Source organism: Lissotriton vulgaris, chromosome 3_2 (genome assembly GCF_964263255.1).
Source record: "Lissotriton vulgaris chromosome 3_2, aLisVul1.2, whole genome shotgun sequence".
NCBI classification, from domain to species: Eukaryota; Metazoa; Chordata; class Amphibia; order Caudata; family Salamandridae; genus Lissotriton; species Lissotriton vulgaris.
The window spans coordinates 178,808,199-178,830,796 of record NC_141690.1 but is presented as its reverse complement, the minus strand read 5'-3'; the positions used below and the strand labels follow the sequence as shown (position 1 = coordinate 178,830,796).

The window sequence follows — 22,598 nt, the reverse complement described above, 5'->3', positions numbered from 1 at the left end:
GGCGGGGACGCCAGGCAGCCACCACCTGCAACCCAGACGGTCAGACACCCCCCAAATTCAACCTTGTGCACCGCCCGGAGGCACCCCCACACGGCCCGACAGCGCAACCGAAGCAGGAGCACCCCCGGTGCCCAGCAGGGGCCCTCACCATGGTCCGGGCATCCGCTTGACTAGCACCAGGTACGCATGGCAAAGGAAGATGCTCAGCACCACCGCCAAGGACTAAAGATCAGAAAGACCCCCAACGTGCTGGGCCTTCCTGCTGCACTCCAACAACCACTGTGCCTCCACCACTCACACCCTCCACGCGGTCCGATGCTGCCGCCGATTGATTGCAGGCCCCAAGGTGACGTCCGTGCGCCCACTCGTTACTCGGCTCCCGGAGGAACAAAAAACTGTGCACTCACGGAGCCACCATTATACCGACACCCTCCAGGCGGCATTTAATTCTCAAGAAACAAGTGAAGAGGCAGGATTATGCAGGATATCTAGATGGGCTGAACGGAGTGCTCCTAGCCCATGTCTGCCATGCTGGCTTGCCAAAGCAGTACAAAAGGGGGTGGTGATGGACAGAGCCTCTGAACCAATCAAACACTCACACCCAGTCAAAAGATCTGGGTTTGATCCATCACCGTTCTTTAGCCCACTCTGCCACCCCAGTTCAGACATGGCTATATGCAAATCAGTCTGACCCTGTGCCTCATGGTCAACAACAGTCCAGCCCGAACTGCCAAGCCATGCCTTCCCTGGACCGGAAACAAGCTTCCGAGGACCGGTTTCTGGCATTACAGCCGTCTTCAGCCCGGCTTGCTTGAATCCAGTGGCTCATGGGATTCAAGCAAGCCGGGCTGAAGACGGCTGTAATGCTAGAAACTGGTCCTCGGAAGCTTGTTTCCGGTCTGGGGAAGGCATGGCTTGGCAGCTCGAGACTGTAAATCTAGCAGGTGATTAATTATATCCCCTCGAGAAGCTAGCAATTAGCAATTGCAACCACTAAAAAATAAATGTCATTTTGTGATCAGGAATTTTCTCTGTTCTAGGCTTTGCTTTTTAATAAATATATATGGCAGTCATATTTCTATTAAATATCACGCTGCACAGCTAAGCAGCCTCTTGAGAGAGTCTCCGATTTTAAAATAGCCATGCCTGTTTAGTACAAATATGAGATAGAGCGAGGATGAAAACAGTGGCCGAGATATTTTAGGTCAACAAAACATAATCAGTTAATTTCAACAAGATGACTTTGTAGCTTGTGGGGTTTACTTTACCTGGATGGCCGTTCTATTCTTCGTGGTGACGCGCTCCGGTAGCTGGGCTGAACCTTTCGCCCCTGCTTTGATGGCAGAGTTTTGATTCCTGTGGTCCGTGTGGTTGTTGCTACTATTGTGCATACGGGGTCCGTGCTTTGATGGTAGTGCCATGGCATCTGTGGCGCTTTATTCAATAGCAGAGGATCCAGTGGCCCCTGCTTGCATGCCAGTAATATAAATAAAACTTAAACTACCAGAACTAAAACCCTACAAGCCACCTTGAAACGTACTGGCATGAAAGAGCCCAGAAACTACAGTGCGTGGCAAATCAACTGCGCTCTACATGAGCCACGGCAGCAGCAAATGCAGACACTGCTCTCAATCCTGGCGCTGCTCTCTACTCTCAGAGTAGAGGGCAGCGTCGGGATTGGGGTGAGCAGGCTTTTGCCTACCGGGGACAGCTATTAAGCCTCCACTCACCGATGCAGTTTCTGCTTCAAAGCCACTTTGCGCATGCTGGATTCCGGTCCGGGTAAAGGCAGCCGGCCAAACCCAACATGCGCAATGCTGTCGGACCACAGACAGCCGCTGAGCCGCACAGTAAGTTTGCAATCATATTTTCTGACAGTGAATGCCGTTCTTCGGTGTCACGTGACCTGACGTCACCGCGCGAGCTGGCCAGTTTAAATGATTGATTCATTTAATATGTACTTTTTTAAAAGTTAGAAAGTTGAAAATGCTACGATATTTATAAAAACCGCCACTCGTCCGACACTACTGAAGGACCGCCAAACAAACGTAGCCCGCTTCGAACTGGGTGACACTGTGTCACCAGCCAACGGACGAGGACACCTCGGACGAAGGTACGCGCGGTCTCCAAAGCCAATCAGCGCTTCAGAATGATGTGTTACGCACTAGGATTGGGTGAGGGGCTTCTCATTTTACAGTTCTGGGTCGCCTTACACATTGGCAGAACCTCCCACTTCCAGACGGCTCCCTCAATATATTCAACCTTGGGATTGGTGGTTAGGCTACCCGGAAGGGCTAAAATTACGGCCAAATGACGTCTGTCTAAAGATCAACAACAACGGTCGTTAGGCTAAGTTGAGTTCACAGGCTGCAGTGCTTGTGTGTAGGGAGGGAGTGAGCGGGCACCTCAGTCAGATGGAGTTGCAACACTTCTACCTTGTTACTGTCGGCACAATCCGATTCTGCCTGAGGGGACTTGGATACTTTCGGGAGATGGTATTGCCCAGTCTAACTCAACTGTTCTAGACGGCTTGCAAGTAAAGTATTGTCGGACTGTTTTCGATGTTTTCGTCCAGCTGCATGCTTGACAAAAGTAGATTGTCTGGTGGAGTCTCCGCAACAATATTTTGGTTGGTTCGCGTCTTTGTTCTTTGTCTTCTGAAAGTTGTACCTCTAGGACCTCGGACTCGCTAAGTGATCCGAAGAACTGATATTGGTAAAAAGAAGTTACGAGGTCTATCCTAATGTCAACGTGTTGAACCAGGACGCCAGGTTTCTTAAATAATTTTTTTTTTTAATCGTGTGATAACGGGCACAAGCACCTTGCCTCCTTGTCCTTCAAATTGTAAGTAGGTACCATTTTAGAAAGTTACACAGAATATTTAGTGCTGGCTATCAGACTAAGGGCAGTAAGGGCAATAAGACACCAGTGAAAATACTGAAGGTTGTATTACAGGCTGCCCCCAGCAAGGCGTAGAGGTGCTGGAAGGCAGCCGCCCGCGATTGTCTCCAGTAATCGCTACAGGCACCCTCTGTCTCTGTCTCCAGCAGACTTCCAACAGGTCTATTATCTGAGAACAGATTACCGCTGTGGATTTGGTTTTGGGTTTTAGTTTTTTTTACGGGAACTTGGCGAAGTTATGCCGGTGGTAGGCCGGATTCAAGCTCCTGGCAGGATCTTGGTGGCAGCTTAGCAGCTTGGTAGCCTGGTGGCTTGATGGCTAGGAGCAGGCCATAGCAGCTTGGTGGCTTGAAGCAGAGCTTGGTGCTTGTAAAAGGGCAGAATGGGACTGAGCCAAGCCTCAAGGAGAGAGTGTGGGAGGGCAAGCTCAGCAGTATCTCCTCAATTACTCCTATGCTGTGAGCCCGCCCGAGCCCGACACCCCCTCCAACTCACCGCTCAGTTTATGCCTCGCTGTACGCCTTCGCCGGTCACCGGACACTCTGCTCTGTAGTTCTCTGCGGCTGCGCTGCACTGCCAGCTTGCACTTTTTTTTTTAAGTTAAACGTCTCTTTTCCTTTAAATTTTCCTGACCGCCGCACGCGCACGCCATACACTGCAGTCCCGCAGTTCCTCAAGCAGCTTCAGGGACCGACTAGCTGCCTCAACGCCGCTGCCTGCGGCCTCAATTAGAAGACCGCACCGCACCGCACAGACCGTCCACCGTTGAAGACAAATGCTGTCTCAGCGGGTAACTTTTCAGCGGATCGTGCGGGCGGACAATTTTCTGCTGCGAGGCTCACAGCAGTGGCAGTGGGGCACGGAACAGCACAGCTCCTCCATTAACACCTCAGTCGTGAAATCTTACAGCCCAACAGGATTTCGAGTTGGCAAAAGGCATTCCACACAATATTGGTGGGCTGTTAATGCACCAGTGGTCGCTGAAAGGCTGAGAGGTATGGACCACACATTCGCCGAAAAGTCAGTGTATAAAAGTCATGACTGCTCAGTGAAACAAAGATATGGACACAATGGCTGGATCATTTCCAGACTGTGTCTCCTGATAGATGATTCATATATAAATGGGACGCAGTTAATGTTATGTGGTCATTTTAAATGAGACTCTGTTTACGTCGTGGGTGAGCTGATGCTAAATGTTATATACAAAATCAATAAAAGAAGTTAAAAAAAATAATTAACCATGCTTAGTAGCCAGATAGGAGTTTTTTCTCCAGAATTGGACTGTTTAGTTAGCAGATCTTAAGAGAAGCCAAACAAAAAGTTGGCAGTTTTAATATGTATCTTTTTAGGTATTTATTAAGTATGGCCAGCATCGCCTAAATAATAGCTATTGTGTTGAAGTGCTGGTCATAAAACCAATTGACAGCAAATCCAAAGAATAGTTAAAAAATAACTTTTCGTTGTCCATTTACTCCTATGCTGAAAACCATGGTGTCAGAGCTATTTTCAGAGGGCCATGGGCATGCATAGGATACTGGGCTCTACTGTTAGCGTTGTGGCCTTTTAATTTTGTTATCCTGAGACCGGACTTACTATGGGCCCAGTGAGTACTAGTCCCTCAGCACTTGACTGTCAGTGGTAGTGCGGGTCGAGCAGTCCAAGGATCTTCAGGGGGGGTAGGTGCAGGGCATACATCGGCTCATAATTCAAAATACCAACAGTGACCCCCAATAATATGTCTGTAAGAAATTGGATTATTAATTGAGAGGGGTGAAGGCCCCACTCAACTAAGCACAATCCTTGTCGGGGTGAACCACGAAAGTCACTAAATTAACCTGTGCTTAACCCTCTGGTAGCTTGGAACAAAAGAAGTAAGGCTTAACTTGGAGGCATCGTGTAAAGTATTTATACAGTACTCCAATAGTAATAAAAGTCAAGACTAGAGTAAAATCTAATAAATAAATGGACACTAAAACGATAAAATCCAATCGGTAGAACTGAAAATATATGTTTTTAAAAGTTAAGGTTAACATATCACCACGAAGAAGTAATCGCCACTCGTGGGTATCTAGTTGCGCTGGAGTGGGGCAAAGTCACAAGTTCAGGCTGACCATGGTGTAGTGCAACCAGGTTCGTACAGCTGAAGAGTTACCATTGCAAGTCTGCACAAATCGTGTAGTTTGTGTTGGCACGAGGAGCAGGTCGGGTGTCAGACAGGTCACTGCTGTAGCGCACAGAGAGCATTTAATTGCTGGAGATCCGTGTTGACGGTCGACATGGGCTGTAGCTGTTCTCGCAAAGAGTAATCTTACCGAAGCTTCGTGCAGTTGGGATCGCAGACAGTTGTCAGTGCGAAAAGCAGGTCCTGTTGCAGCTTCACATTGGCAGCCGTCATAGGTGGTCGATTCTCGGCTCAAAGAGGTCCGCTTACAGTCGCAAGGAACCCAAAACGTCTGTATCTCCCGCTGCTTTAGAGAGAAAATTCAGGCCCATTCAGTCCTCCTTCGCTCCGGGCAACGGTTGTTGCATGGGACCTTTGTTTGCTCAGCCAGACGCCCTTGCCCGCTCCTTTACAGCTTTCAGAGCAGCTGCTCCTCTAGAATATCTTAAAATCCTCAGGGGGCTTAAGTCTGGCTCTCCTTCTGACCCTTGCCCGGCGAGGCTCCTGGCAGCGGTGGCAGAGAGCGTTAATACGGAGGTGAATGGTATTGTCAACTTGTCCCTCCAAACTGCTGTGGTCCCTCTGAGGTGGAAGCAGGTGAAGATACTACCTCTTCTTAAGAAAGCCTCTTTGGATTCCCTTACCCCAGGGAATTACCGTCCCATCTCCCTTCTCCCTGCCATTGCGAAGGTCTGTGAGAAGGTTGTTAACAACCAACTCGGAGTTTGTGGAGACAGAGGGACTCCTGCACCCAGCTCAATCGGGGTTTCGTGCCTCCCACCGCACTGAGGCTGTTTTAGTGGAGGTGGTTGAGGCCATTCGGGAGGGTTTGGACGCGGGCGGGAGGGCAGCATTGATTTTGCGTTCAACACGGTCCCTCATGCTCTTCTTCTGGCCCGACTGGCTGAGATTGGGGTTTGGGGAGCGGTCTGGGGCTGGCTTAGGTCCTGTCTGGAAGAGCGGGCTGAGCAGATTTGGCTCCCCCGTTTTCCTCCTCTCCCCAGCCGGTCACTACTGGAGTACCTCAGGGTTCCTCCCTTAGCCCGCTACTCTTTAACATTTATGTTACGCCTCTTTTATATCTGGCAGAGGAGCTTGGGGCTAAGGTGATGGCCTATGCCGACGACACGCAGCTGCTGGGATAAGGCCTCCAGTTCTGTTTCAGCAGCTCAACAGTGTCTGGTCTCCATCTTTAAATGGCTGGCCGAAGCCCAGCTGAAGTGTAACGAACAAAAATCTGAAATCCTACTGTTTGGCAGGTTTCCCGTTGACTTTCGTGAGCAGCTGTGGCCCCCTGACTCCCAGCTCCCCCCGGTGTCGGGACAGCCTGTTAAAAACCTGGGAGTATGGTTTGATGAGAGTCTCTCTTTCTTCGCCCTTATTAAGAAACTGGCTGGCTGCTGCTTCAGTCTCCTTAAGTCTCTGCGGTCCTTTTTCCCCACTTCTTCCTCAAGCGGCTAGAGAAACTGTCACCTGCGCTCTGATCCTTTCCCGCCTGGATTACGCCAACGCTCTCTTTGCTGGATCCCCTGGTTATGTGCTTAAAAACTTCAGGTAATCCAGAACACTGCCGTGAGATTGCTATTGGGTATCTCGGCAAGGAATAGCGTGTCCTCTCAATTACGCTCTCTTCACTGGCTTCCTGTTGCTGATAGGGTCAGGTTTAAATCTCTAGTGCTGGCCCACCGTGCCCTCCATGGTCTTGGGCCCCTTTATCTTCGGAAGCGGTTTTCTTTTTACTTCCCGGCTTGTGCCCTGCGATCTGCGACCCAATGCCTTGCCCGGGTGCCTCGCTTTAGGCGTCAGAGGATGGGCAGCAGTTCCCTCACGGTGAAGGCCAGTGCCGCCTGGAATACCCTCCAACTCTCCCTGAGGTTCATCCAGAACCCTGTCATTTTCAAAAAGAAACTTAAGACTCACCTTTTTGTTTGATAATTTCCTCTTGTACCCTCTCAGGCATCGCGCCGGGACATTCCTGAGTATCCGTGCGCGCTACAAGTGGACATAACGTAACATAACATCTTCACCTTTTCCTCAGGATTAGTACCCTCTGATGCTAGCCAAGGGTCCAGGACCTGGTGGGGGGGGGGGGCACCTCTTGGGGCTCAGGACTTAGTCTAACAGAGGCCAGCAGCAGGGCTCAGGCAGGTCCAGTTGTTGCTGGTCAGCTGGACAGTTGCATGGAGGCCTCTGGAAGCTTGTTGTGTACCTTTAGCTCAAACAGGTGATCAGCCAACTGACCCTTGGAGTTACTTTTGGAAAGGTGATGTTCAACGCAAGAAGGTCCAATCTTCCTCCTTCAGACAGAAGGGCAGCCCTTCTGAATCTTCCACAGGTCTAGGAGTGTTCTGATGAGAGGCCCTGAAGGTGCCACTTTTATACTTTGTGTCAGCCTTTCTATGAGGAATTCCCTGCCCTACCCCCAAAACTGGGTAAATTGTTTCCCCCTTTCCCGATCTTGGTTCCAAACTGTCTAGGGTGACGAAGGTAAGGGCAGAATTGGTGTCTGGTTCCTTTCTGTGTGCTGCATGCAGGGCCCTTTGAAGTGTACTCTGGGCAGGGCACACCTCTTCCTCAGCTATTCAGTCAGGAATACCCTCTCCCCTCACACCAAGACCTCTTATTTTCATCTCTGGAAGCAATAGGCAAAACACAACATAAGAGAGCCATTCACAGTCGCGTGACCCCAGACAGACTGAAAGGCACAGTTGGTTTGGGAAGAAAAACTTGAACAATTTATAAATTGTCATTTATAGAACAGTAGCGTGAAGGGGGGCATGGGTACAATGTAAAATGAAAAAAATACACTGACCTTGACGCCAGGTCCTGAGTCTCCAATCCTGCTTTCTTCTGTCTCGGACTCCAGGAAACACAGCCAGACTCTCCTGACCACCGCTGCACGCAGCGTTGTGATTGGTCTGAGCGCCATGGTGTGTGCTCAGCCAGGGACTGGACGCACTGGCATGTTCTCCATGCAGGCTGTAATGAAGCCTGCATGGAGAACAGGGAGAACGCACATGAATGTTTTGGGCGACCTGAGAGCGCTGGCTAAACTGTCATTGCGCACTTAGGAGGGTTCTACCACTCCTCCCCTGCTCTGCAGCCCTGCCCGTCACGCAAAGCTGTCGCAGGAGGATAACACAATAAAATGATAATAACATTACGTTATCATTGTATTTTCCCCCCCTTTTTTTTTTTTTTTTACTGCTTCAAGGCAGTGGGGCAACGCTCCTCCACCTTAGCAGAGGATCTGCCCCTGCCTAGTGTTAGTCCATGGGAGCGATAGCTTTACAGTACTGGAAAACAATTTTCGCAGTTTTTCATTGCCTGGACATGTAAGACTTAAACTAACATGTCTTACTTTATTTGTTTTTAGCTCTCGCCTGAGCATTGCTCCGGCGAGATTATAGTAAGGGGAAAAGAACAGTCTATCAACACGGCGGATTAGACACAGTTCATGTGATCTATGCATGTGCACAGCGCCAGCCACGTCACACACCACCATTTGTCTATGCCTCGCATCAGACTTCAAAGGCTACCGCTCCCCCCCAATCAGACTTCTAAGGCTGCCGCACCCCGCCCCCACCCCCGCATCAGACTTCAAAGGAATGCGCTCCCGCTCCCCCGCCCCCTGCCACAGCAATGCCGAGAGCTTGTTTTGCTTGCTACTCCTTGCCCTCTGGTCTTCGCCTGCTCGCTTCTTCCTTCCTTGGCCCTGGGTGTTTTCCGTGTTCTCCCATTCAGTGCCTTCTCGACCCCATACTTGATTGCTGTCCAAGCCCCAGCCCTCGCTGCCTCTATCATTATACACTCTCCCTGTGTTTTCCTGTTTCCCCTTGCTTTTTCCCGGCTCCATCATTCTGTGCTTTGATAAACTGAACGCACTTTGTTGCACTCAACCCTGCGTGTTCGTAGCTTCAGTCTCTGTGCTGCTGCACCACATCACTCGGGGGCACCACCACATCACTCGGGGGCACCACCACATCACTCGGGGGCACCACCACATCACTCGGGGGCACCACCACATCACTCAGGGGCACCACTCAAGGGCATCACCACATGACTCAGGGGCACCACCACATGACTCAGGGACACCACCACATGACTCGGGGACACCACCACATGAATCTGGGACACCAACACATGAATCTGGGACACCACCACATCACTCTGGGACACCACCACATCACTCTGGGACACCACCACATCCCTCGGGGGCACCACCACATCCCTCGGGGGCACCACCACATCCCTCGGGGGCACCACCACATCCCTCGGGGGCACCACCACATCCCTCGGAGACACCACCACATCCCTCGGAGACACCACCACATCCCTCGGAGACACCACCACATCCCTCGGAGACACCACCACATCCCTCGGAGACACCACCACATCCCTCGGAGACACCACCACATCACTGTGGGGCACCACCACATCACTCTGGGACATCACCACATCACTCGGGGACACCACACCACCACATCACTGTAGGAGCACCACCACATCACTGTGGGAGCACCACCACATCACTGTGGGAGCACCACCACATCACTGTGGGGGCACCACCACATCACTGTGGGGGCACCACACCACCACATTACTCTGATACACCACCACATCACTCAGCCGAACCACATCATCACTCAGCACCACAACAGCTCTGTCCTTGCTTGCTACCAGTACGCATTGCCATAGCCAATAGGACTCGCATTAGTAAAATGTAAGGTGTTGGCTTTGTGAATAACAGTGCTATTAATTTATATATTTTCAAAGCCAACACATATTTAAAAAATGTGTTATTTACAATACCAATAGCTCACACTTTCCTAATGCGAGACCTATTGCATTGCAAATGCTTGTTGTTTTATGCACCCTGCCTCATGAGACTATGAGGCTTACTTTAGTGGTGACTTTCCAGTACTAAAAGGAAGGTTTGGTCCTGGTGCAAGGTTTATTTTACCAGGTCGAAATGGCACTTTAAAACTGCTCTACAGGCTTCAGTGGCAGGCTTGAGCCATGTTTTACAGGGCTACTTTAGAGGGTGGCACAGTGAGTGCTGTAATTTGGAGGCATTTGGGTAAATTTAGTACCATGTAATAGGGCCTTTAAGGTATATTAAATGTACCAGTGAGGTGTGGGGCACTTTTGCCATGTTTTAGAAAGAGAAAATCAGCACTTTGCCATTGGTTAGCACAAAAAACTGCACAGAGTTTTAAAAGCCAACAAAAATGGGTTCAAGTAAGGCTATTAGTTAATCTGAAAGTGTAAAGTACGCTTGGGAGCGGTTCTGGCTTTAATTGATAAAATTACTCAAAGCTCATTCGTGATGACAAAAATGTAGGTTTTTTGAGTGGTAGTGCAAAGAGTTAATAACTGGGCTATGAGGTACTGCTTTTAATCATAACTGTATTTACACAGTCCTTAGTACCCTTAAGGAGGTGTTCAAGGGACAGTTATGTAAAATAAAAATGCATTACATACGCTCTGGTATTATTAAAATCTGCATTTTGGACGCTCCATTTGACCATAAAACTATTTGCACATTTCGTATCAGCCTATCTTGCACTGTGTGTAATGCAAGTATAAAATAATGACTTGCATATTCAGTGTATTCTGTCACAGGCTGTGACCTCATAGCACAAAAAAATACACAAGTCACTATTCTTCACTGCACCAACCAAGATTTAAATCTGTGGCTGTCTGGTTACACACAGACCTCTGCAGTGCATTAAATAACAGGGGTTTTATAATGCACTACAGTGTATTTCCCACTGAGTAACAGCATTGTAATTTATTTTTCATTTGCGCTGCCCATTATTTTATATGTAGGTACCTGATGGGGAAAGACCTAAAAAATGTAGAGAATATTTTGGGGCTTATTTATGAGAGGTTTGTGCTGCCAGAGCATCACTTTTTTTGACACTTCGGCGGCACAATTGTTTCAGCCATACCTATGACGTGTTGCAAAGTCACCCTGCATGGCTTTGCATGTCTCCTAGATATGGAGTAAGATAAAGCAGCACAAGACATTGTGTTGCCTTACTCTGCGTCAAGGAGGTGTTCCATGGGCGTTGTGTGGAGGTTCACAAACCACACCCATGAATATTGATGCTGACCCATATTTACGTAAATATTTGGGCCTGTCCCAGGTTTTCATTTCTCCTTGTTTTTTCCTCTTTTTATGTGTGCTACATTCTGCATCTCACATAGAAAGAGAATAATACCTCCCGGAACTTTTTTTGTGAAGGAAGATGGCCCTCCCTGCACAAAAACAATCCTGCCTATGTTGGTGCTAGGCACCAATTTGTGCACCAACGCAAAGAAAGGACAGGAATGCACTGTATTTCATAAATACAGTCCTATCCTGCCCTATTTCACATTGGCATAGGGCAGCGCCGTAAGAAGACTTGCGGCGCTGGCCAACACCAATTCCTCATAAATGTTGCCCTTTGTTTTTAGCTACCCCTTTGACCACGCCCCCACACTTACTGACCTCTCGTTTGCTAAACACTTTAATATTATTTCCCCACTGTAAAATTATATGCTGTGGGAATTGGGGACGTTTATGTTTGTCAATTATGAGTAGTACCAGGTTCTAGAAATGTTTTCAGAAGGGTGTCCTTCTGCCTAAAAATATGTTGACAAGGGGGTCTCTGCATCAAAAAGTTTGAGACCTCTGCACCAGACTGACCAAGGGAGAACCCTTCTCATCTGTGAGATTCCTAACCTTAGTTTGCTCACAGATGCACCCCAGTCGGAAGACAGTACTATGATGGACAATAAGGTGATGTGGCCCATTCCACCCTTTGGATTAGACTTCTTAGAGTGTTCTTCTATCGGAGCTGGCAATCTCTGATCCACGCTGCACTCATTCGCATCACACCACACCTGAAGGAGCTCTATCGGCTCCCCATTCACAAACGAGCACAATTCATTCTCCTCACCCTTACTTTCAAGGCAAGCATACCTCAACAATCACATCATGTTTCATAAACCTTCCTGACACTTCCGCTCGCCCAAACGCACAAGTCCTAATCATACAGAAAATCAGATCTGTAGTTGAAGCCTTCACCACTTGAGAATCGGGTGCCACCTACTAAGTTAACTTTAGGTCTGGGATCAGGGGGAAACTGAAACCATACGCCATTCACAATATCCCACATGACCTATATTCTTATGTTGTAGCTCAAAGTACATTGTGATTTGACCATAAACAAATTCTAACAATTCATGACTGATACATATACATCATTTTTATTAACTTTTTAATTTTCATGAATGTATATTTCAATAATTTTCATCACATATGCACAATATTATTTACAATTCTCAAAACCATCAAGCCTATACTTTTTTTTCCTTTTTGTATCCAAAAATATTTTACAAAGCTCAAAGCCATATTTGTGTATTTACCATAAAAACATTTTGCAATGCACCATGTTACATTGTTACATACAAGATTATTGTCTTCCCCATCCATCAATCCACTCACTCAATCCCAGAACACATCCTCTAGCATATGCCACTCATACCAGTCCCAGCTACACCCCACATACACCAAGGATTGCAACGGCACAAAATCTTCTATTTCAGCCATTGTGTTATGTGCTCGGAGTCATTTGAGCGGGCCCTTTGACCCAGTGGATTAATGTCCATTTGCAGTGCAGGGTAAAACCTTTTTGTTTTTATTTTTAAACTTGATTTTATTAAACACTGCGTCAAAAGATATCAATAACATGCGTCATGAACATGCTTTTACATCTCAGCAGTTATTTTTTTTTCCAATAAGTTAATTACATGACTTCACTTTTTCTTCACCCTCCTGGCACGTGAGCCAATTACTGTATGAAACGATGCTTTTTAAATTGAATAATGATTGTATCCATAAAAAACAATAAAACAAGATCAATAATCGAAATAAATATCCCCCCATCTCTACCTCCCCCCCTCCCCTCCCTTCTCGCCCCCGGGCAGCGGCTGGGAGTTATCACTGGTTCCTGATAAGGGCAATCTGGCAATTTACATGAGACTGATTTGAAAATTGTGTGTTTGCTGTGTGAGAAGGCACTTATATCGGTTCTGCATTAGATGGCGATGTGAGTCGAGTGGGTGGTGAACTGTGTGCAGTTTCATTCTCACTTGAAGTTGTCGCTACAAACACTTCAGTCAGCATTTGTCCCCATTCTAATAGATCATTTTCTGCATTCACGCCTGTTCATACTGCTCTAAGACAGCACTCCTCATCCACACCCCACTCGCGCAGATCACCCCTCCATCTATCTTACGTGGAGGGGGAGATGGGGGGTGAGGGAGCAGGGCGAATCCAGTGGATCGCTATCAGTCTTTTTGCTTGGACCAGTCCCAGCAACACAAACCTATATCTTATCTTAGTCTCCTTCTTGGGTGTTGGGAGTACGCCCAGGATACAGTGTTATATGAAGGTTTAAAAAACCTTTATGTTAGAGCCATTGGCCTCCTGGGTACGTCGGGACCCATTGATTCGGGGATTTGAGTGGCCAGGGACCAGTCCTGATAGAATTGCGTTATACACAGACGACGTGCTGTTCTTCATGACGGATCTGTAGTTCTCTGGACCCCGGGTCCTCCAGATCCTTTGGATGTTCGGTGAGACCTCAGGCCTAAGTGCCAATCCCTCGAAATCCATCTTGTTTCCAGTATGCGGGTACCAGGGGCGTGGGACCTGGGCTACTCAGCTATCTCATGCACAGGATGGCTTTAAGTATCTGGGTGTCTTCATTTCGCCCTGTCCAAAACTTTCATGGACATACAATATTAATCTTTTGATGGCGAAGATTCGCGAGGAGACCACAATCTGGTCTCACTTGCCTCTGTCACTATCTGGGCGGTCTCCCTGCTTAGGATGTTGTATCGGCTGCAGAATTTCCTAAATAATATCCCTCTATCCTCGTTTGCCCAAATCAACATCATCCTCAATAAGTTTCTTTTTGGGGGGGGGGGGGGCATTCGGGTAGCATCACAAATATGCACTCAGTTGACGTATTGTTGGGGGATTGCGGCTGCCGATATTTAAGCATAATATGCTGCCTCGCACCTTTTGGTCTTCAACAAGTGGTGGTACAATTTGCGTGCAGATCCGGCTTAAGCATTTGAACATGCGGTCATGGAGGATACCCCCCTATTGAAACTTCTATATAGCAAATTGAGCCTGGACTCTATGCCTTCCGTCAGTAGAATTGTGGTCTGGCTGTGGCAACGCAAGGTTCGAGGTATGGACTGGGGAGGGCGCCTGACACAGACGACCCCGCTATGGCATGCCACTTATTTTCGCCCAGTGGCCGCTCTTCCTGGGAATCTCTACCTGGGGGGATATTATGCAAGGTACGATTCTCAAATTGTTCCAGCAATTACAAAAGGAATTTCAGCTGCACAGGTCAGTTTTACAAGTACATCCAGCTGCACCATGCCTTAAACCCCTTGATACGGTCAATGGACAGTCTTCAGAATTTCACCATCTAGAGGGCCGTCTACTAATGGGAGATCTCGGTTCCCACAAGATTCGTCCGATCTATCAGACGCTGACCACTCGCACCAGAACACCACTGCTCAAAACTAGGGAAGCGTGGGAGATAGACATGACTGACTTGACAGGCGATGATTGGTCGGAGGCTCTGGCTAGCCCCCGTGGTTCCACTGTCTCCGCACGTTATCGTCTCATCCAATTTAAATTCCTCCACCGAGTGTGCTTTACCCGGTCCCACCTCTGGAGAGTGGGGGTCATCCAGTCCTCTACCTGTCTCGGATGTGGTGAGGCAGAGGGAATGTTCCTCCATATGGTTTGGAGCTGTAATACACTGCAACCGTGCTGGAGTGGGATTTCATCGTGCCTGGGGCTGGTTCTGTCCTGGGATCTTCCCTTGGATCCAAAGATGTTCTTTCTCCACAGCACAGAGGGGATTGGAGGGAAAAGCTATAGGCAACATCTATTGTTCCTGGGTCTCTCATTCGCTAAACGCGGCATATGTCGGGAGTGGAAGGGGTCCTCCTCGCCATCATTTGGGATGTGGAAAAAGGGTCTGGACTGGTGCATGGGGGCATAGATCACGGTCTTAAAGGCCCAAAGTTGCCCACAGAAACACAAGAAAATCTGGTCCAAATGGGCAATATACTGGGGCATAGACTTTCCTCCCCTGCCGTGTACCGAACCTGCATGTCTATGACCTGTGCACACCCCCATCTAGTGGGTCGCCTGGGACGATGAGCTCAGTCATGTATGTGTTTACAGCTAATCATGTGTAGTTTGGGGAATGATGTGGTAACCTATGTCAAATTTTCTGTTCTCGCGCTTGATGCTCCACAGGCCAGTTTAATTTGTACATATAATCAGATGGTTGTTAAGTGGTATGTATCAAATGTATGCTCCCAGGCACTGCCTGCCCTTGTACCATTGCAAATCAATAAAATTTGTTGTTAAAAAAAAAAACCTTTGTTAATTATCCCAGCATTAATTGTGAGTAAAAATGATTAGAACAGCGTTGGCTGGTATTTTACTCGATTCGGTATTGAATGCGTGGGTGGACTTGTCTGACATGCACATTTGATCTTCTGATCTTGGTCGATTTTGTGTTTCCTTGTACAACAGGAAGTTGTGCTTTGTAAAGTCCGACGCAGAGCTCAAAATTTATTGAGGGCGCCAGACAATTTCTTTGCTGTGCAAGCCATTTAATCGTTGTAGCTCTGGCTTGGTGGCCAACTATTTGCTGCTGATGGGTTTAGTGGTATTTGTGAGAGCAATCTGAATTATGTCAGTAAATTTCCCTTGTCTGGCCACGGTTTGTTCTGTATTGGCTGAGAAACACTGGTCTGAGACTTCTCTGCCGTGTCTAATGCCGCGAGTCCTGCAAATTTGGATTACCAAGCGACGTCGCTCACTAGCCATCTTTGGACAGCAGCACAGTAGGTGAAGCCAGGACTCGCGTTGGTAGATACTTAGAGATAATGAAGGTGCCCTCCACCCTAAAGAGGAAACCTATGGTGCTTGGTCAGCAAATAGAGAGCATAGAATATTTTGATTTTTTTGGGCATTCCTTTTGCCAGACAGCTTATCTGGAGGAACATATTACAATACAAAGAGAAATACTACTTTATTGCAAACCTCGCAGGCAGTACTTTGGTTCAAACAAAAGGCAGATTTGTATTCCATAAGCACAATCCTCCAAAATGTATAAACCGAAAGCGGTGGCTGCTGCATTTTATGGTGCCGAATTATGGTGGTATGGAAAATTTAATGTGTCGCAGGTAACAGAAAACATCTTTTTAAGGGCCCTGCTAAGTTTGGGTCCTGCAGCCAAATTACTGGCTCTATGCCTGGCAAAAGGGATAACCACTATCTTGGATTTGGCTGCATTAAAACCAGTGTTCCATTGGATTAAGCTTCTTATAAACCTAAGTGCAGCTTTATAGCAAAATTAGAAATGGCAAGATGCTGTAGCATGGATGGGAGCAACTGACTGATGTATGTCAAACAACTTCTAATTGATCTCTATGTAGGGCATCTTTGGAAAGACCCAATTTTGGTTGCCCCAGACACACTGAGATTGAACGTTTGGTGGGAAAGATCGTATCATATGTCTATTGCTATTTTGTACGAGGTTTACAGGAGCCAGACAAGTGGCTTTTACCCTTGTTAAGGAACTATAGCATATGGCCAGTAAAGAGTGCATTAGCATTCTGTTTTAGGATAGAGGACAAGCTAATCTTTAGCTCAGTTCCCTCATATTTATAGACCGTATACCCATTAGTTTAATATTCAGCTGGATTATGTAGCAAATAGTATAGACTTGAAGAGCCTATACAGGTTCGTTGAACTTTTGCCCAAAAATATTTTAATTGACTTCAATAGTGGGCCATAGGAATGTGGTGACCATATAAAAATATTTTTGGCAATAATGGTAAATCCATGTACCTTTTGCTATTGTGCACATAAGCATGCCTTCTCCATAAAAAAATATGTTTGTAATATATATTATCCGAGGAGCTAACAGTCCGTGACAGTCTTGCCTATTCATGTGGTGTGCAATTCCTACAGGCGGCAAGAATAAAATCACCTATGGTAAATAAATCGGAACATTTAGTGTGTGAATGTAACATTAGACCGCAATGCCATTTGTGCAATGTTAAAGTTGTAAGTGTATGTCTTTTGAAGGTTTGCTGAGATCTTGAAGTTGTTGCAGTTTGCACTTAATTATACATCTTTTATTGTTATATGGCAACTATTGGCACAATTAAACTAATTGGAGGATTAATAGGCCTCATAAGCAAGCAAATGCATTTTCCATAATTAATTAGGATAGCATTTTGTAAGTGTTTCATTAAATGATTTTAAATAATTAATGTGATATGTATAGCTACTGTATTTATTAATGATTTGTATTTTTAGCCAAATTGCTAAATTTGAAGATCTGTACCAATTAGGTGTAGGCCAATGTTACCATGTTTTAGGGAGCGACACAATCACTTTACCACCAACTAGTTAGTAGGGAAAAAGTGCACATAGTTCTAACAGCCAACAAAAATGGGTTCAGCAAAGGAAGGCAAAAATCTGGGGGGTGGGGAGGCCTGCAGAGAGGGCTAGGTCCAAAAATATCATTGTCCGGTCCACCACTTTCATTTGGCTAGAAAAGCAGTATTCTACCCACAAACACAGTACACAAAATAAGTCACACAGAATGTTTCTGAGGGCTGATACCTTAGTGCTGATCTCTGATGTGTTCCCCCCATTGGGTCCTACTCTCCGCTAACCGACATGTGTGGCCCATCTTTGGAGGAGACCCCACAGGTGCTGCCTGCACTACCGTTGCACATCAAAGTCTGGCGTTGTCCTTGTAAGGATTAGCTCTTCCAGTGCTAATCTTCCAAGCTCATGCAAGTCTGGGCCATGTTACAGTCTTATCCAGCAGTGGCCTTTAGAAGAGTTCAGGAGCCAGGATGCATCTTCCTGGGCTCCACCGACGAGCAGCTCTTATCTTGACCTCACATGGTCAGTGAGCGGCATGGTGAGGCTGCAACGGCTTACAAAGGCAGCGGCTTCTTCTATGTGGTTCCTGCCAATAAGTTGATGGAGCAGAGGCTGTGCTGTAGGTTGGCATCTGACCTTGATCTCCATTCCCTTCTCTAGCTACAGGGACTTGTCTAAAACTGGCGACTGCCCCAACCGTCTTAGTGGTCCCCTCTGTGCACAGGTAATGGCACCAATAAGGTAGGTTGGATGCACTGGATGATGGCCTCAGCAACGCTTCTGGCTCCCCTCTGCCATACGGAGGGCACTGTCATTGGTGACAGCCTGACACTCTCCGTTGCAGTGGCCCCAACAAGTTTAGTGACCATGAACGACAGTCCCAGTGTGCCCATCTCTTCCCCCATCCCCCCTGCTTACGTGGTCCTGGAAACAGGCCATGCCCCAACGTGGTGTGCTGCACCTGGCGATGGCCCCACAACGTCACAGTAGTTCTGATGGGGTTTCACGACCTGTGCCCAAACGCATATGGCTGTGCAGCAACACAGGTTATGACAGGATGGGACGCCTCACAATTTTCTCACCGGGTTCTACTCACCAGGATTTCCGCATCCTCGCTCCTTACATGCTCTATAATCCTCCTCACAAGAAACACTCATCTTGTCAGGCAGGCAGGAGGTTGGGGCTCCAGGCACAGTGTAAGTGTTTTTGGGTTCCTGGATAGTGGATCCTCACCTACCCGGGAAACTGGCAGACCTTGGTCCCCAGTCCTAATTGCAGCATCTCAAAGTCTTGGCAACCAACCTTCTTTCTCTTGATGAACATTGCATTGCATTGAAGAAAGTAGGGGACTTTGGCTCGCACCTTTGTAGTCCCAATCCGTACTCATACTTTTTTTTTGTAAGACCTTTATTCATAGCAACAGATAGTTACACAGCCAGGAGCCTACAACCCTGGGGCCGGCTGCAATAGAATTAAAGTGCGTTTTCAACTTGTGTTATACACAGCCATACAGCCGACAACATCCGTCCGGCGGCGTAAAGCACATAAATGAGGCCTTGTTTTTTGGTAATTTTGTTGGTGTATTAGAACATACACATTAAACACTAACAATAAACCCCAACAATGAGACCCTCACATTTCAATCGTCCATATCAAGAAGTACAGTGTGACCGCTTCGTTTCATCTTCCCTGAACACCTCCCTGTTCAACCCCTATCTGCTTCAGTACCTTTCGCGCTGATCATCAACAGTTTCCCTTGTCACTCCGTGTCATTCTCCATCGTGACCAAATATTCAGTTAAGTATGACCAAAAGTCTTTTGGCCTAGAGCGTGGTGGCAGACTTTCTTCGTATGTCAGTAGTTTGTCCCTACAGTTGGACATATCTTGGAACCATTTTTTTGTAGTGGGTACCTGTGTAGAGTGCCAGCATTGCGATACTTGCCGCTTGGCCAACAGCAAGGCGATCGCACAAAATTTGCGCTTGGATGATTTAAGCTGCGGCACAATGCCCAATAAGCAGCAACGGATCGGGCACTCCACCTCAGTCCCCACCATTGTTGTTAGCTTAATAGCCACATCTGTCCAGTACTCCTGTATTTTAGAACAATACCAGGCCAAATGGATAAAACCAGCACCCTCAGCACCACATCTTTTGCATCTGGTGTCATCCCTCATGCCGAGCCTACCCATTCGCGCCGGGGTGTAGTATGCCTGGTGCAGATACTTGTAGTGTATGATTTTGAGATTTCCGTTAGGGGTCAGAATCTGTGTAAGCGCACAAGCCTGTTCCCACTCCCTCTCTGTCAATGGGCAGTCTAAAACCAAGTCCCACCTAGTCTTGGCCTTGTCCGTGGATTGTGGGATGTCAGCCTGTGCAGCGGAATATAACCTCGATGTTAGGTGGGACAGATCTTGTGTTGTAATGATAAGTTGTAGTGCATCTAGCGAAGCCGGTTCCTCCGGGAAGGTTGGGTACAATTCCATCATGGCTCTCTTTAGTCTGTAATGAGTGAAAGAGAACATCTGTGTCTTTTTGTGTATGTACTGTAGTTCTTCCACCTCTACGAATCTACCCTCCTTAAATAAGTCTCCCATCTGCTCAATGCCCACCCGTTGTAGTAATGACATTCCCACCCTCTCACATGTGACAGATATTGCTGAGTGATCATGTAGTGGCATGTTACGTGCATAGAGCGGTATTTTGTGCGCCAACCTCCCAAGTTCGTGCCATGCCTTGATGGTAGTATCCAACGTGTTCATGTCGCGGGCGTGTAACGGCGGGTGTTTGTACGACAGGATGGCGGTGAGAGGGACCGGGGCCGCATCACCCTCCTCAATCGCTGTGTGAGTCACATATGGCACCATGTGGAACCAGTAAGCTGCATATTGCGCCTGCGCGCACAAGTAGTACAGTTTAAAATCTGGCACTCCAAATCCCCCCTTGGTATATAGGAGCGTCAATGTCTGGAGGTCGATCCGTGCTTGCTTCCCTGCCCAAATGCGTTGCAGTGTCAGCGACTTAAGTCTACGGAATATCTCCCCGGGTGGAGTAATGGGGATATTAGTGAACAGATACAGCAGTTTGGGCAATATATTCATTTTAACTATTGCGATGCGGTCTGCCGGAGACAGCGGTAGCTGTATCCAGCGCCTTACTTTGTCCTCCAGCTTGGATATAGTTACTCGTTAGTTTGCGCGCAACACTATGTCCAGGTCTCTATGGAATTGTATCCCCAGATAACGCACCGGTTCGATCTGCCACTCCAGGGGGTAGTCAATATCAAAGGGAGTCGTAGTGTCTGTGAGGGGAATGATGGAGGATTTTGACCAGTTTATCGTTAATCCCGAGTGGCCGACAAATTTGATGTACTCTCTCAATAGCTGGTGTAGGTGTACATGTGGATCCCGAACGTAAAGCACCATGTCATCCGCGTACAATGAAATGTGCAGCGGTCGGGCGGGGAACTGCAGGGCAGATGTTTTATAGTTCTGTCTTATAATACAGGCCAGTGGTTCCAATGCCAGGGCGAATATCAGGGGGGAGAGCGGGCAGCCCTGCCTGGTTCCGCGCTCCACCGCAAAATCGCCGGACAAGTGCCCGTTTATTCGGACCTTGGCTCTGGGTTTAGTATATATTAGGGACACCCATTGGACAAACCTTTTCGGGAAGCCCATACGATGTAGTACTGTGATTAAGTATCTCCATTCGATGGAATCTAATGCCTTTGCAGCGTCTAGTAATACCACAATCGCCTTCGTCTTGGGTTGGAGATAATGAGCTAGGGCAAACATCGTTCGGGTATTATGGGACGTGGATCGGGTCGCGACAAAACCTGCCTGGTCAGGCAGCACCAGGTTGGTCATCAATGGTGTTAGTCTCATAGCCAAGATCTTTGCTAGAATCTTGGAATCAACATTTATCAATGATAGTGGCCTATATGAATCACATTGGGTCGGGTCTTTGGAAGGTTTCAGTAGGGCTATAATTACCGCTTCACGGAGTGTTGGGGGAAGCTCGCTCTTGTCGAACGCAGCCCCGTACATTTCTGTCAGCCTGGGAGCAAGAATTTCCGTCAGCCTTGGAGCAAGAATATCCACGTAGTGTTTATAAAATTTGTTCGTGTACCCGTCTGGGCCCGGTGCCTTGCCATTCGGTAGTGGTTTTATCACTTCCGTTACTTCCTCCACCGTGATGGGTGCCGCCAGGTATTCCCTCTGGTGGTCAGACAGCCATGCAATGGCCACATCCCTAAGGTACTCGTTGATGTCCTCCGTTGAGGCTATTGGCTGTGATGCATATAGTGTGCTAAAGGAAGTTACAAAACTTTGTAAAATATCAGATGTTTGTGTTAACAGGACATTGTTCTCAGTTTTAATACCAAGAACTGTGGTGTGTTTCTTTCCCTCACAGATTTTTGCCGCCAGTAGCCCGCCCGGTCTGCCTCCCTCCCCAAACTTTCTAGCCGTGTGTTTTTTATCCATATATTTTATTTTGTTGTCTACTAGATTCTGATGTAATGTGCGTAGTCGTCCCAGAACCGCGGCGTCCTGAGTGGTTTCGTATTCCCTTTCTAAATCCCTCCTTTGTGTGCCACATTTTTTAATCTGTTGTCTGATGTCTCGAAGTATGCCAATAGTAGTGCTCATGCAGACCCCCCGAACCGTTGCCTTAAAGGCTTCCCACAGTAGGCATGGGTCATCAACCGCCGGTTGGTTCAAGAGGAAATAGTCTTTGATCGCTTCATGGATAGTGTTAGCGTATAGTATGTCAGTTAAAGCCCGTGAGTTAAATCTCCATTGAAAAGGAGGTGGGGTGTGACCTGGGATAGCCAACGTCAGCAAAATTGGGTTATGGTCCGCTAGCGTTCTAGGAAGGACCTGGATGTCACTAGACCAGTGGACAATATCCTCCATGCCTAACCAATAGTCTATACGGGACCAACTGTTATGGCATGCAGAAATGTGTGTGGCCCCTGAGTTCGTGGGAAATTTATGCCTCCATATATCCGTCAGTCCCACGTCCGCTAGTATGTGTT

General features: G+C 47.5%; 1 protein-coding gene across 4 annotated transcripts in view; it reads left to right on the top strand.

Annotated features, from left to right (window-relative positions):
* The first annotated feature begins 2,343 nt into the window (after positions 1–2,343).
* The window catches only part of RGS12 (regulator of G protein signaling 12), a 691,597-nt gene continuing 671,342 nt past the window's right edge, over positions 2,344–22,598 (top strand). The window contains exon 1 of one of the 4 annotated variants that reach the window (XM_086964151.1): positions 2,344–2,629. The gene's annotated coding sequence lies outside the window, so the exon portion shown is untranslated. Of the gene's footprint in view, positions 2,630–3,566; positions 3,897–22,598 lie in introns of those variants that run through there. The other 3 variants (XM_086964150.1, XM_086964152.1, XM_086964153.1) reach the window with 3 other exon arrangements.